We start from the raw sequence: 16967 nt of genomic DNA, 5'->3' as shown, positions 1-16967 counted from the left end.
CCTCACACTAAACCATGGCACCCAAGGCCTTGTCCAGCCTAGTCTTGAACACTGCCAGGGATGGAGCATTCACAACCTCCCTGGTGTCGTGGTTTAAACCCAGTCAGGTAACTCGTTCACTCACCCCCCCCCCTTCTTTCCCTCCCCCTACTCCCAGAGGGATGGAGAGGAGAATCAAAAAGAATGCAACTCCCATGGGTTGAGATAAGAACGGTTTAGTAACTAAGGTATAACAGAGATCACTACTGCTACCACCAATGATAATAATGATAAAGGAAATAACAAGGGAAGAGAATACATCACCTCAGCACCAGCCGACCGATAACTCGCCCCCCCCAGCCCGACCAAGCTCTGACCGATACCTCCTCCAACCCCGCAGTCTCCCAGCCCTTCCGGCTAACTCCCAGTTACATCCTGGGCATGACGTGCTGTGGTATGGAATACCTCTTTGGTCAGTTTGGGTCAGGTGTCCTGTCTCTGCTTCCTCCTGGCTTCCCCTCCCCCCTGGCAGAGCATGAGGCTCACAAAGTCCTTGGCCAAACCAAAACATCCTTGTTATCAGCTCTGTTCCCGAGCCGAAAGTCAAAACACTGCACTGCACCAGCTACCACGAAGGAGAAAAATGACTGCTACTGCTGAACCCAGGACACCTGGGCAACCCATTCCAGTGCCTCACCACCCTAACAGGAAAGAATTTCCTTCTTATATCCAAGCTAAACTTCCCCTGTTTAAGTTTTAACCCGTTACCCCTTGTCCCATCACTACAGTCCCTAATGAAGAGTCCCTCTCCAGCATCCCTACAGGCCCCCTTCAGATACCAGAAGGCTGCTATGAGATAAGGCATATCTGGCATATCTGGCTTATATTTTTCTTTTCTCAGGTTGGCTTCTGTTTTTGATTAATGACCTGAGCAGCTGTATTCTGGTTTTCACTATATACATTTAATTCAAAATACTGAATCGGAGAAGTTAATATTCAAATCCAATTCTATTATGTGTTTATAATAGAAATGAATTATCTTTATGTTCATACCAGTATCTGATTATAGAATTAAAATTACCCCTATTTTTGCAGGGTTAATAAATATGAATTGAATTTTTGGCAGAGTTTTCTATGTAGCAATGATTATCTGCTTCTTTATATCAATAGATACTACATAAAGTTATGATGTTTAGAGCTTTTTATTTTGGAACAGTAGATAGAATTACTTTAGCACACTTTTTAGTGTAAGTTTAGGTAATATAGGAGGAGGTTTTCATAACAGGGACCATGATAATGTGACTTATGTGATTTCAAGCTCTGTAAGTCAAATAATGTGGTTGGTCACGTATTATAGATCATTTTCTAAGCATTGGGTGGGGAAAAATATTCATGACTCATGTCCAGGGTAATGCTTTTATTTCTCACAATAATTATGCAGTATTACCACACAGACTTGAAGTGTTTCAGAAACCAGCAGTGATTGAATAATCATAGAATTATAGAATCATTAGGGTTGAAAAGGACCATAAGATCATCTAGTTCCAACCCCCCTGCTGTGAATAATGTGGGATCTCACTACCCCTGTAACAGGCATTACCTGCAACTTTAATTCCTTCTTCTTCCATGTCTGGTTCCCAGCTCTGAGTAGTAGTTCCCTGCATTTGAAGACAAGTCAGGCCTTGTACCACTGGGTCCTTGGCCATCTTCTTGGCTAGCTTTTGCAGCCAGCAGCACAAGTGGAGGAGCTGTGTGTGTTGTTCTGTTTTAGCCGTGAATATTCTAGGGCAGAAATCTTCAGTTTGGGAGGAGAAGCGAGTGAACTTTCTGCCCTGGATCCTGTGAGAATATTCGATACATCTCCTAAAATAGCAGACATGCTCAGGAGTAAACTGAGGTCACCCATCTGCCTGCTTTGATCTGCATGGATGCTTCTCAGCAGCTTATTTATCTAAAAACAAATATTTCGTGGTCTCTTCCCATATTCAGATCAAAACAGAAGAAGGGGCATAAAAAATTCTTTGTCTTTCCATTGAGAAAGCAGTGTCTACAGCTGCCGGTCAGCTCTAAGGAGGCACATCTCTGGGAATCAGGGTGTGATTTGACTTGCACAAGCCAAAAACATTTCAGAAACTGCATTACGTATGTACAAAGGCAAGACATTAGGTCAGCTGATGTCATAGACAATTCTGTCTTTAAAACAGTACTATTGCCTCTCAATTTGAGGGTACTTCATAGTTTCTGTGTAGCTTAAATAGTAGAAGATATAAAATAACTGAAGCTTCTTTTGAACACGTGCCATATGAACTGCAACTTAAAATCACTACAAAACGACTGTTTTCAGTCTTTGTGAAAGCCTAATACTCTGTGCAGTACAGCTGATGGTAATAAGGGCTAAGAAGTTGGGACAAACTCCTTTTAATGTTCAGTATGTACTTTATTGAAAGGAGGATTACCTGGCAATTGTGTAGTTCAAAGGACGCCTTAGGTGGATTTGGGTAGTGCACGCTCAGCCCTTCAAAATGCCATGACTCAATGCGACTTCTTGCGGTGAGGCTGTTGGGCCCTCAAGGCAAATCTGGCAGTAGCACAGCAGTGTTCACAAGGCAGTGGCAATTTTAAATCTATTCCTTTAAATTTCTCACTTTTAATATGTTTTCCCCTAGCCCATTTAATTCTTTTCTCTGTGATAAGTTGGACAAAATTAAAAGTAAGATGGGTTTACTTGTAACTCGCTCTCTTTTGGGCTTGCCTCAAAATACTTCCCTTAATAATGCCACAACATGAAGCACTTGTACACATTACCCTCAGAGATATACTGAAGTTGTTATGAGACTCTCACTTTATTTACATCATGATGCTCTGTCAGTGTACGAATACTCAAGACTGTTTATATGTCTGGATTGAACAAATATGTAAATCAGGTGCACATCTCCCTTGGAATGCAAATGTCTCTAATGAGGGAAGACAACAAACTTCAAAACAAACAAACAAGAGAATAGAATATGGTAAATAGCTCATGTGAAGTGGGGAAAGAAACACTGCTCCAGTGAGCGGAGCAGAGATACCGGGCTGTAATCCTTGCCCTGGGACTGTGTAATCAACTCATCTTGAAGCTCTGACACATCCCTGATTTTCTAGCAAGGAGGGAGCTGGGAAGAATGGCAGCCAGGCAGAGTGCTCCCATAAGGCAGCATGAAAACTGCTGCTTTTCCTCTCCATGGCAATCTAGAGAGCCGAGAGGATTGCCTTCCTCTGGCTGCGCCTGTTCACGCCAGTAGAACACCACTCCAAAGGGCCCCGGCTCGCTCAAGTACTTCTTTATATTGTAATAATTAAAAAAAGCTGTTTGATCTCACTGCATAAGCACAGGATGGGAACAGCATCATGATGAATTGAGTTGAAGCATTATAGAAGGATTTTCATGTCCTTCAGAGAAGCTTTCACCTCGGATTTCATGTCAGAACATTCCCGTGATTTAGTTAGGATAACGTCTTCGACTCATAATGCTGTATATTGAGTATATCTATAGTGGGAATGTTCTTTATTGTGCTGTGTTTGTGCTATGCTCTTTATTGTGCATTGCTCACTGCAAACTTTTATCTTCCATTAAAAGCCAAATTCTATTCAGAAGTGCAATTAAACAAAATTTGCTTGCTAAAATAAGACATAATTTATTTCAATCTGGCTTCTATTTTGGATGTTGATGGCTTCCTGCTAACTATGCAAGCTTTCTTTTCTGTGAAATGAGTTCAGGATCTGAAAACCCAAATGACTTGCTATTTCATTTTTCAGCATGTAACTTCAGCCCCCAAAGTACTGGTAAGCAGTTTATTTCCCAATTAACAGTCATCCTTGAGAAGGTTATTATGGTAAAATTAGTCCGAGTTCTCAAAAAACCATGAATTCTGCATAGCGTTTGCATAATAAGTGGGGAAAAATGTTTTAAGCACCATCCCTCAGTAATTCTCTAACTGTGTATTGTGTGTAACTTGCTATCTCTGTCAATTTTCAGTCTTTCAACTAAAAATGTGCTTTATGTCTATAATGGTAAGGGTGTCAGTTGGATTCTGCACTGTGATGGCACCGCAGTCATGAAGCCTCTGCCTCATTTGTCTCTGTCTCATTGTATGTCTGGTCTTGCCTTAACAGGTTCTCGTGTTCGTGCTGGCACAGTTTATGGGGGAGCATCTCGGTGGTATGGCGAAACCACTGTCTTGGTTTTCCCATGTGCTCCTTAATCTGTCACGCAGGTACAGGTAACAGAGTGCTGGGAAACAGCTGCTCTAAGCAAAATGATTTCCTGATAAAATCCATCCCAAATTTAGGCCAAATCTCCACACCCAAATGTATACAAAGTCTACAAATGACTTACCCATAGTGTGTGCATATGGTAACTCTCCGAAGATTAGAACTCTGTGGAGTTACTTTGGTGACTTTGCCTTCCATTACCCTGACTTCCATCACAAAGGAGAAAAGGCTGGCAACAAAATCAGCTGACACAAAATTTACTTCTCATTTCTTTCCTACTATTATAATTCCAGCAGCTTCCTGTGTCCCCTTTCCTACAAGTGAGCACCATTTACAAAGTGATAGTTTTGTACTGCTTGAACTCTGAAACCTTGTCCTTGGGGGAGCGAGGAATTACTGATGGTGACAGAAAACTCAATCACAAAACTCTCAGCAGAAGCTGAACTAGGACTTTATTAAATTGATACCCCTGACTGACATCTTGTGCTCCCTAGTGGAGCACGAGTTCAGTGGCTTTCATAACGAGTATTTTTCACTAGATACACGTTAAATTGACTTTTAAGTAGTGTACATCTGTTGTCAGTTATGGTGCTATCCACAAATCTGAACCCTCAGGTGCCCTGAAGTCTTGCTAATTTGCGTGACTGTTTGAAGTACTACCAGAAGTTAGATGTGTAGTGTATACAAGCAATCTTCATATGTAGTCGTAACACAGAGCATTATTTCAGAGCCAGACCCTTGGTATGAGCACGGATGGTGTGCTCTGATTTTGCATGGAAATGTAAGGAAAAAGAATGTGTGAAAAAAGAGATAGGAGGTAAATGTATTTATTTTATTTAGTTTATGTTGTTAAATTTGCCTAGGGAGGAAAAAGCATATTATTGGCTTTCCTTGGTATCTGCAACTCTAAGAAAACTTGATATTAGAAACATTCTCCACCTTTCATGTTTTCTTCTTGTATTCAAAGTGCTGTTCATGTTGTTGGGAAAGTTCTTCTCACCATAACAGTTTTGTTAATTTAATTGGGAATTCTGATTTCTTTTACTGGGACTTTGCTTTGGGCCAGAAGTCAGATATGAAGACACCCCGTGATGTACCACACTGTCAAATTGTCTGAATGAGATCTGGATTTTAAAACTACATGAGGGAACAGATGAAATGAGCATCTTTTATGTCTGGTTGCTAATGATTTCAGTGTATTTTTTCTATACAGCATCATCTATTTACTTTTGTTTTAAAATAATTCTGTCTTATTCTCAACTGAATGATTTCATTTTAATTGCTTTTTGAGGCCTCATGGGCAAATACCATTCCAAAGTTCTGTTCTCCTTCTCAGCTTTATTCCTGATTTGAAGGACTAATCCTTACCACATTGATTTTAATTTTTTTTCTGGTTTTAAATGTTTTCTGAAGGAGAGTGGAGGGAAGAGAGGCTCTATGAACACAAAGATTGCATGGATTTGTTTTCCTTATGAAATGATGGTGATTTCTTTTTCTACAGGCTTTCTGGCAAAAAGCTTTGAACAGGTTAGATTGGATATAAGGAAGAAGTTCTTTCCTGTTAGGGTGGTGAGGCACTGGAATGGGTTGCCCAGGGAGGTTGTGAATGTTCCATCCCTGGCAGTGTTCAAGGCCAGGTTGGACGAGGCCTTGGGTGAGATGGTTTAGTGTGAGGTGTCCCTGCCCATGGCAGGGGGGTTGGAACGTTATGATCTTAAGGTCCTTTCTAACCCTAAGTATTCTATGATTCTAGGTATTTAGCAGTGGTAAATGTAAACTCTCTGTGGATTTCATTTATGCAGGTTTAAAAAGAAAACTGAATACAAACATACGTGTGAAGTTGCAGCAACGTGGTTGTGTGGAAGGTTAATGGACCACAATTAGTATCAGAAAGCCAAGAGACTGAACTAAAATCTTCAGGTTTGCATTTGATGGTTAATAGCTTGGTTTTGCAGTTGTTTGCAATTTTGTAATGTTCCCTTGGTCTCTGTTTGTCTTTCTCTCTTTAGTGAGGATTCTGTTCCCTCAGTGTTTCCTGTCATCACGAACTATAAATATTTCACTTTCCTCATGGTTTTGACACATAAAGGAATTCTGAAAACCCTTCATTGTCAGATCAAAAGCTGCTGTAGACCTGGGCAAGTCAGCTTTGTGAGAGCTATCTGAAGGAATATTGGCTGACAGTATGCCTGCCAAATCTCGTCCTTGCCTAAAGAGCCTGTGAGCCAGTGAGTTAAGAAATGCTACAGATTTGATCAGTATTTTTCACCTAGGTATTATCTCTGCTTCTTTACCCTTGATTTAGTTCTCTGACCCATTCTACTCTAAGAAGTAGTGGCCGTTTTCTGATCCTACTGATCCTAAGTAATTTCAAATTCATGTTCTTTTAAGAAGTCATTCCTCCATAGAGGAATAGAAGCAAGTGTGAAGAAGACAGAAGTGCTTAAGTAGGACTATGGCTGAATATATTTCCATCTAAGTTCAGTTAACTTCTGATCTTTAATTTCAGCTGGAGCCTTGACTATGATAATTGTAAAAAACCCCAAATCCCTCCTGCCCCCAAGAGAAGAGAGTGATGCTAAGTTACATAAAAAAGGCAAAACAACACTGTTCTGCAGTGAGCAAATGGAAAAGGAGGGAAAGCCATGAATAGAACTTTTTACTTTGTGCCTTCTCTTGTTGGCTTTTACTCTTGCCTCTGAAGAGTGAAGATTGTTTGAAGTACTTTGAAGCTCCTTCTATTGTAATCACTACATTCTTCTGTGTTCATAGTGCCCCAGTTTGTCACAGGCTTTGCCTAAGCCCATCTGTGTTCCTACGTAGCAGGGTCCCTGTGAGTAAGTGATATGTGAGTTATTTGTAATTCATATTAAAACCAGCAGGACAGCTAAAATACAGAAAACACAGGAGAAATTAAGGGGAGGCTCACATGAAATGCACTTCCTACACAGTAAAGCATTTCCCCTGACCCTGGTGAACGCAAAACTTTAGGTAATTATAATTTTCTTTTCATTTGTACTTTATGAGCAGTTTTTGGCAGCACGTACCAAAATAATACAGGATCACAGCTGACATAATGATGGTTTTCCAAGCTAAGTATAAGAAGTTGAACTCACTTTGGAGTGCAGTCTGCACAAAACCCGCGCTGTCTGGATTTCAAGTTAGTTCACTGTTCATGACACGGTATTTCAGAAGTTTTATTTGACCCCAAAATGTAGTTCTTTTACTAAAAATGCAGCTTTAGGTTGGTATGTTAACATGTTAACTTTGAAAACAGAATCATAACTCTTCCCAGTGTTGAGATGTTCCCAAGTTAAATGCCCCTTTTTATTTTGAATGGTCTCTTGGGTTTCTTTGTTTTGTGTTTTAAATGTAGAATTGGAATTCATCCAGATGGTCTGGTTTTGTTTTGTTTTTCAAATATGGCCTTTAACTGCTGGATTATATCTAGTACAAATTCAGATGTAGAATTAGCCATGAGGTGCTGGACTGCAGTGCTGTGCCTGGCTGCCTGTGCTGTGCCTGGTAATAACTGCAGCACAGGCAAAAAGTGCTCTCCCCAGCTTGAGCCTGATCGTATGCTCTGTCACACGGTGAGTCTAGGTGAATACCAGCTTTCATTTGCAAAGCAACAAAAACCCCTGTATGTTCATTTCTTCTGTTCCAGGCAGAGCAAAATCCCCTCAGAAAATTGAAGAGGAATCAGACTGGGCTTCCTACTGCTCACCCGCTTCATGCCTATCACTCAATTGGTGTAAGAAACAAAAATACTGAATAAAGAGTGTGTCCTCTGAAAACCAGTTATGATGTGCTTATTCCAGCCTATTTCCTTGCTTTATTTTATTTCATTTTGGTGTTGAAAGAAAAGGCTGACATGTTTCTCTGTGGATTATGTCTTTAGGAATATTTAGGTTAGTCCCACTGATTGAGTTTTTCATGTTCATACAGAATGTAATCAGCATGAAACAGCACAAAGCAAACCATCCTGCTTTGGCAATGAAGCTGCAGAATGAACAACTCCAAATGTGTGTCTTCTGTCTGCCTTTAGTACACAATGGGTTACTTCTTCATGAAATACTTGTTAGGAGTATGACTTGGAGCTCAAGAGAAAGGCAAAATAAGATACATACCATGCTGTTATTTTTCTGTATTGTTGGAAGAGACTCCACGGTGTCAGTGCATGCAGGGAATGTTGGACAAGAGATGTTTAAAGAGATTAAGCTACTGTTTGGGAAGGATTTTGAGACAAAACTGGAAAAGCTGCACTTTTCAGTGTGCGACTTCATAGTTTAGAAGGTTATAAAAACTTACAGAAGAGGTAACAAGGCTGAACAAACAACTACTTGACTGCCTTCTGAACTCCAGGGTATTTGCTTAAATAAGAGACATGTAAACTTTTCATGTTAACACAAGTAAACTTTCTTTCAAGTACCACTCTTTGTGACTTTTCAGTAGTTATCCAGTGTATTCCCCACTCATAAGAAAGAATCAACTAAATAATTTGGTTAGTATTTGCTCTGTTTTCTAAATATCTTACTTCAGTAGTTTTAATACTACTTTTCACAGCTAGCTTTTCCTCCTTTTTTCTGTCTAAATGTATTTCTTCCAGTGTAGTAGTCATCTTTTTTGCTTGTACCATCCGTGATGTTTTGGGCATATAAAGGGAAAATCATGAGAACCTCAGGCAATTTTACATCAGAAATTGTGTATGTAGTAAGAGCCTGACTTTTTGCTCTACCTTACAGGGTGCTTAGGAAGAAGAAGAAATGATGGGTAGAAACATCTAGGTTTTAATGCTTAAAAGCCTTGCAACAAAGAAATGAACATTTCTAGCTACGTGTAGCATCTGGTTTTGACAAGAACCAGTTACTAAAAAAGACTCATCTAAAAATGAGTCGTCATTGATCTTAGAAGGAAATAGGAATTGTGGACAAGGCTGTTATTCTTTTAGTTTCTCTCCTCTTTACCCCCAGTGAAGTGCAGGAATAAGTGTACTCTGTGGAGCTTTATAATGGCTGAGAAGTTCTCTTCAGAAAATCACATCCCTCTACCCATTGTTTGTGATCCATGTGAAGGGTGAACCAGCAAGTCTAACAAATCAACAGGAGCACAGCAGAAATACAAGCAGAAGGTGAGGGTGGTTCTGTGGGAATGACACCTATTAATGTTGGGTTTCAAAGCCAATGTCATGTTGGGCTGAAACGGAGCTATGAGTGTGTCTGAAAAATACTGGTATGCTAATGCGAAATAGAACAGCAGAGCAATTCTTCTACTTAAAGGCTACTTTAAATACTTGTGTCTAAAGGCAATGTATCTGCCAGTCTTGGCAGTAGAATTGGGCTTTTCTGTTTTATAGGGTTTATACTATTGGTAGCAATTATGTGGCAACGACTTCTATCCATTAGTGCTGTGGGGGAGTTCAATTGACTGAAGTGTGTACTGGCAACAGCCATGAAGCCCTCGGTCAGTGCTGGCTTGTTACAGTGTTAAAGAATGTCATGGTGGGTGCGCTTTTATGTCAGATGGAGCTGCAGAGTTAAACAGGATAACATTAGTGTATCAGGATAGTGGGAACATAACTGCATAACAGCTGTTATTAGACACTGTAAGTACAAAATAAATCTGTTCACAGGAACACCACAGTGAATGAAACAGGAGAGAGAGCGTAATCCCTTGCTAGCAGCATTTAGCAGGGTGGGATAAGCTCCTTTCCTCCCTCCTTCTGATGTTTCTCAGGGTTTCTCCAGATTGACTTGAGACTCTTCCACGGGGATTGTTACGTTGGCAGAAGCTCAGGCATCCCATCTTTGTGTAAGCTTGGGTTTACTCCAGATTCGGTGAACTGCGGGAATATCGGTGCTCATGGCACATTTGCTGTTATTTGGCTTTGATAAAAACGCTGGGTTTGCCCAGTCTTGTGGAACCTTCAAGAAACTGGAGGGGGGAAAAAAAACCACAATTTACTTACACATTTCTGTTCTTGTTTGTGACTTCTGCCACTTTTTAGTTGTTGTCTATATGCTGAAGTTCTAGGTACTGTGCTGTTGTACCTGATGAGATGCCTTCTCGGGTTTCCAGAAGCTGGTATGTACAAACTAGCAGGAAACATAAGTGACTACAGCCCTGTAAAGGACAGTAAGCTGCATGTGAAAATCTCTCTTCTGAACTAGTGGTAACATGGGAAGTATCCAAAATAAGTCAGTTTGTGTTATGCAGGCCTTTGGGCATATTCCCATGGGAATATGTTGGAAAAGAAGCTATGTACCTAAGCCAACCAAACGCAAATTTGTCTTGCAATTTTTCCATTTATTCAAACGGGACATAAATATTTAGTTTCCTAATCTGCACAATTACCCTGGAGCTCAGGCTGCAATGTGTCAGTACAGTGACAGCTTCCCCTGGATGACAGTTCATAGCGATAGTGAAAACTGACAGGGTTTGTAAACCGAGGTTGTTTAGAGACAAGACTCAATTCTTGAGTGACTACTTCTCAGTTAACCATTACTGTATTTTACAATGCTCTTGAACAAAGTTATTTTAAAGTGGATCTAACTGGCATGCTTAAATGGACTTGTAATGGCGTGTGACACAGGCTGTGCTGTTCTAGCATCTGCTAACATAATACTGCTGATGGCAATGAGATGATGCTCAGAGACATTCTACATGTTCTACAGTGTGATCTAGTAAAAACAAGTCAGTAGTAACAGGTCTCAGAGTGTGTAATTGCTCATGTTAGTGTGGCCACCCTTTTTATCGTGCTGTTTATTGTCACTTGGGCAGTTTCTGTCACTAGCCTTTTTTGTTTTAATGGAGGGTTTATATTTCATGTAGCACAAGCCACTGCTCGCATCCCTGAATGAGCCTTTGTGTGGAACTCTGTTACATGAGATTTCATTGTATTTATCCTGAAGTTTCTTCAATGGCATCTTGCTGAATAAAAAAGCTAAAATGAGTATTTTACCCTCATGAGCATAGGAAAAGAGACTTGGACTGGAAGCTGACTGGAAGCTCTCTCATGATTTTCATCCTCATGAACATATCTAGAATGCTGAATATAAGTCACCATAAGGTTTGTTATGTATTTTAAGCACAAGTTCTGGAACTTGAAGTTCTATCTGTGCTGTACATTGTATTTAGTTTCAGTTCTTGGGACAAAGAATTGGCTACAGAATGTTTGTACGGCATCTAGCATGAGTTGCTGTTTGTACTTTCAGACTTGCTTGCAAAATATGTATCTAATCCTAATAATAATGTGATTCCCTCCAAAATAAGGAAAATATCCCCTAAATATCAGTGCTTCTGAACACGTTCAACATCTTCAGAGAGGCAGCAGAGTGTTCAGCAAGTTTTAAGGTGTAGTGAGGCAGAAGTCAACATAAGTACGCTGCAGGCATTAAAAAGACTAATACCGCTGTCATGCTGATTTCATTTTCCTTTTGTTGTTTAAATATATATATAGTACATAAAAAATATTGGAGATAATCCGAATTGGTTCGTAAAACCTTGCTGGTTTGCAAATCATAATGATACTTTAACTGCATTGCCTGGTTCTGAGTTAGTGTCTCTGGGCATCTTGTGTTATATTACACCTTGGAATTGTGTTTGAAACTTGTGCCTACATGATACTGTTCCACAAACTTGGTATTTAAGGTTGAATGAACAGAGCAACTTCTTTGTAAGATCTCTGGTGTGAAATTCTGGCCATGATATCTTCTGTAGCTTCTTCACTATTTAAATCAGTGCTGATGTGTTTGTCTTTGCACTGCACTTCAGGGGAAAAAGCTTTTGTTTGGCTCTTTGTTTTAAGTTTACCTTCTTAGATTCTTCATGTCTGCAGCCATTGATTTGCTTGAGGTGTTCCTGCAAACACTGAACAAATTCTTCTCTAATTAATCATGCCATAGGTATTTGGTACCAAACCCCAGAGATTCTGAAAGGAACACTGCTTTCTAGACAGGGTATGGACCTATACCTTTGATTCAGTATATGTAGATACCCGTGGTTATTAAATGTTTGGTGTATTGGTAGTTGAGGTCACTTGGAAAAGGCTGCTGGCTTTGAATTTCCAGTAATTAAACAGAAGTAAAATAATTTCACAAACATTAAATAACCTTAATGACTAAGCAGGATTTCTAATGTTCAGCGGTTAATGACTACAACAATTTGGTATCAGCACTTGAAAGGTATTTAAAATACTCCAATATTTTACTCTGTTAATGCTTAAATTATATTGCTTAGGATTATTAGTAGAACTTGTAGCTCTCTTCCCTATGTGCTTAGGAGATTTCCCACCGACATTTAGTACTAGCCACTGTGGGCAGCTGGCTTTACCTAATTACCATGCTCAGGATCCAGTAGCTCATTCTCCCCCACCCCATGCTATATATACTTTTCATGTGATGGGTTATAAAAACTCTTCTTCTGAGATGTCAATAATCTGGTTTTTAGTAGAGTTGGTTCAGAATGTTCTGCAGTCACAGATCATAGTGCCTGGGCGTTTTACATAAAGCAAAGCTGAGTTTATGTAACAGAACCAGAATATAGAACGCATGGCAAATAGTGTTTGTGATCTTTCTGCTCCCAAACTCTATTACCTGCAACAGAATTATTGTGTTTTGTTTCTGTTTGCAGTCACTAACTCACTCTTTTCCCATGTCCCAGCCTAGATGGTCATAAGTGAATGGGTTTACACCTAGTGAGTCCAGCAGTTATTAGAACAAGTTTAAAACATTTTTTGACTTGATGACATGACTGAGACTAGATGAGTAAACATGTAATAAAATCATGTATCTTAAGGCAAATGTCAAGTTAGTGTCATATAATGTGTATTTGATAATAGGTAACCTAATGTAAATGTATGAAATAATTTTCACCACCTAACATAAACAGCTTTTCCTGAACTAGCCAGCTTTTCCATATGAAATGCTGTTATTTTACCAGTTATCACCATTTTTTGCCAAAAAAATTTGATAATGGCTGTAAATGCAAAGTGTGACATGGCTACTTAAGCATTAGTGCAGTAACAGAGGGCATTTTCTTCTGATTCTGTGTAATTGAAATCAGTGATTTTGTTACCTGAAGATTTGTTTGATAGCACTGAAGAAATCCCATTTCCTTCCGTTCCCCCACACCTCTAATAGTCAAAATGTGTGGAATCAGGTGCGCATGGATTGCCACTATGCGTGTGGCTGGAGTTTTATGATCATAATGCTACCTTTTGCCATAAACATCTGAAATGGAGATCTACATCTCTTATCTCAGCAGACTGGAGTAGGAGGATGTCACCTACCCTGGCAGTGTCTGCATGGAAATGTCAGCTCATTGTGCTCTGGTAACAGCTCTGCCACGTCACAAGGATTTGTCAGGAGAAAAGCGTCCCCTGCATGTTGTTGGTATAAAAGAAAGGGCAAAATAAATATCACAACAGCTTCAAAGGTTTTTGTTATGAGTGGGAAAGTATTTCCTGTCGTATACATGTAAAGAGAGTAAAATGAAGGTGAATCTTGTACACATGAACATTACTAAGGATTCTGGGCAAAGACAAATCAACTGCCAGGCAGCTACTTCATATCCTATCTGCTAAGTTGATTTTGGTTCCTAAATGCGTTGTCTGAAGTTTTTACCAGAGGTGTGGTGATGTCTGCATTTCGTCTGCACATTGATACCCCACACTTAGTAGAAGTAATGTTTCTAGTACAGCAGTAAAGTAAATCAATATGTATTCAGAGGAGGAATTAAATGGCTTTCATGTCTGCTAAGTACTGACTATCCTGTCTGTGTTTGGGCATCTCCTTACTCTACACCTGCTTTGTGGAGAAGCACTTCTCGTTTTGCTTTCTGTAGGTAATAATTATTTATCAGCTTAGCTGGCAGCATTTGAAAATTAATTTATTTCTCTAGCTCTTTTACTATAACTTCTTCTCCTCAGCCTCATCAGAACAATCATGACACCAAATTTGGCCTCAGAGCCTCTTTCTGTTAGAAACCCTACAGTTATTTCAGTGGATTTAAGGGTGCTCCTTTCTCTCTTCTTTTCTTACACTGTTGCTTTGACTCCATAGCAAGCATTTGGTTATCCTGAATACCATATACAAAATAATGTTAGAGTTCCCATTTGACGATACTGGAAAACATCTCCCTATGACACACCAGGCAAAACGTACTTTCTTTTGTCACTTAGTGTCAAATGGAAGTAGCATCTCAGTGTTTGGGTGTGGGACACCCTGTATTGTGTAATCATAGGAGCAGGCCCAGCACCAGGGCAGGAGTTTATTGCTACATGTGATAATTCCTAACTCGTGCCATTAAATAAGTAATGCAGTTGCTATTGGGACACTACCCAGGAAAAGAGCAGCTGCATGCTGTTTTTTCCATGCTCTGTGTACTGACAGTCCATATGGGTGTGGTATTAAGGCCTCACTGGCAGATGTTTCAGGTGACTTCAATATTCCCAAGTGGCAAATCCCCAGATGAATTATGGAGGTCACCTCAAATGAGTTACACTGCTTGAAATAAGCTTTGGTAGCGGCAAGGTGGCATCTTCTGAGCAGCTGGGCTGGTGAAACTTTTCACTCAGTGCATAGAAGTAATTGTCCTGTATGAACACGTTGGGAGTATCCTGAATGAAGCCTGATTACATGTGATGAGTAAGAGAACCCACTTTAAGTGGCATATGCCTTTTAATTTTCCTCATAAGGAAATATACATGAACGTACTCTCACACAGCTCACTGGATTACAGCCTGAATGGTATTTTGATATTCGTGTCGCTTTAACAGGGCTGCGTCACTGAAGCACTGGGACCCGGTAAGCACACCAGTTAATGGTGCGTGCTGCCTGGCTTGGCTGGGAAGAGATTGCAGGATTCCTGCGAGTGCAGCTCTATTGACTGATACAAAGTAGAACATTGCCACCTCTCGGCCGTGAAGAAAAGCATACCGTTCGGAAGCAGCGTTATGCAAGTTGAGGATGCTGCAGCAAAACTACTTAATAGTGTATTCATTTGTAATGTGACTGCTCCGTAATGGTCGCGCAGTTCAGCGGAGGTTGGGAGGCATCGCTTGCTTTGATTGTGTGCATTTCATATGGTGGTGGTGCGTTTAGAGAGAATATATTATGCTACGTACTAATTATGTTTTCCTGAGGACTGAATTACATATGCACTGTGAGGATATTATGAAGGCTACCATGGTTACCATTGTGCACCCAGGAACTTATTTTATACAGTGCCAATTAATTTGAGGCAATGCTTGAGAGAGAAGAACATTGAATAAGGCATGCTAATGTCTCAGCTGAAAGATGGAAATTAGATAGAAAGGCACAGCTTTTGTTGAAGATTATATGCCAGGGTCAGCATTTATAAATGAATCCACCTATAAAACTAAAACCAACAGTTCTGTCTTACATAAAAACCTGTACCTCTCTAGGCCTAATTGACACACAGGACATGCTGGGGCTTTATCAGCAGAGTTCTCTAAATAGGAATTTTTTTCCCTAGTCATGGTTTAATGCCATATTTCCGCAATTCAGAACATAACTGAGGATTTTTGCTGTGTCAGAAAGAGGGTTTAGATGTCTTTGCATCCCTGTGCAGGTTACTGTTGATAGGGACAAATCTCATGCCTCTGGCCAAAGGCTTCCAGATGACGAGGACCGAGTATAGTGCAGCTCTAACTCTTTCCTGTTCCTGACAGCTCAGTTTTGCTGATGTTATGTTGCTGACATGGCGCTTTAGTAACCTTGTCCCATCAGCGTGAGGTGTATGGCAAAATTGTGCTTGACAAGATGAACATTTTAAAGCAGCTTGAGAACAGTGCAGACAAATTCAAGATGAGTTTAAAAACCCTTACATTTGTTTTTCACCATTTTGCAAAGATGTACATAGCATTGAACAGTCAGCATTTAATCTTCAGAAGAAATTCTGCCACTTCTTATCCATGAGCAGTTGGATTTAAAGTTAGCTTAGCTAACTTTATACTGGAATAGTGGAGGGAATCCTTGTATCGTGCATTCTGCTGGCTGAGCAGCATCACGTTCTATGGGGCTGGCAATTTTTGACAAAAGAGTAATGGCACCAAACAGTTGGCAGGCAGTAACTTCAGATTCCACAGATGTTCTGGCAGTGAATAGTTGCCCAAGGCAGGAGCTGTGATGCTTCAGTGATGGAACGTTTATCTTAAAAATTAGAAATTGTCTCTACACTGGTGAGACATAAATTTGATGGATGGACCACCCGGTGAATAAAGAATTGGCTTTATGGCTGCACACAGAGAGTTGTGGTCAATGGCTCAGTGTCCAGGTGGAGACCAGTAACGAGTGGTGTCCCTCAGGGATCGGTGTTGGGACCGGTCTTGTTCAACATCTTCATCTCTGACATGGACAGTGGGATTGAGTGCGCCCTCAGCAAGTTTGCCAATGACACCAAGCTGTGTGGTTCGGTTGATACCCTGGAGGGAAGGAATGCCATCCAGAGGGACCTCGACATGCTTGTGAGGTGGGCTGATGCCAACCTCATGAAGTTTAACCATGGCAAGTGCAAGGTCCTACACCTGGGTGGGAGCAATCCCAGGCACAGCTGCAGGCTGGGCAGAGAAGAGATTCAGAGCAGCCCTGTGGAGAAGGACTTGGGGGTGTTGGTCAACAAGAAACTGAACATCCAACCCTAACCATTCTATGATTCCTTAAAGTAAGTTACTAAAATGCACAGGCACCTTTTTAAAGTGTTGTTAGCAGAGTTCA

The sequence above is a fragment of the Pezoporus flaviventris genome, unplaced genomic scaffold, assembly GCF_033815535.1.
Source record: "Pezoporus flaviventris isolate CSIRO_AGI_PZ_B2104156 unplaced genomic scaffold, CSIRO_AGI_Pfla_v1 ptg000005l, whole genome shotgun sequence".
NCBI lineage: Eukaryota > Metazoa > Chordata > Aves > Psittaciformes > Psittacidae > Pezoporus > Pezoporus flaviventris.
Note: the sequence above shows the minus strand (reverse complement) of the source record.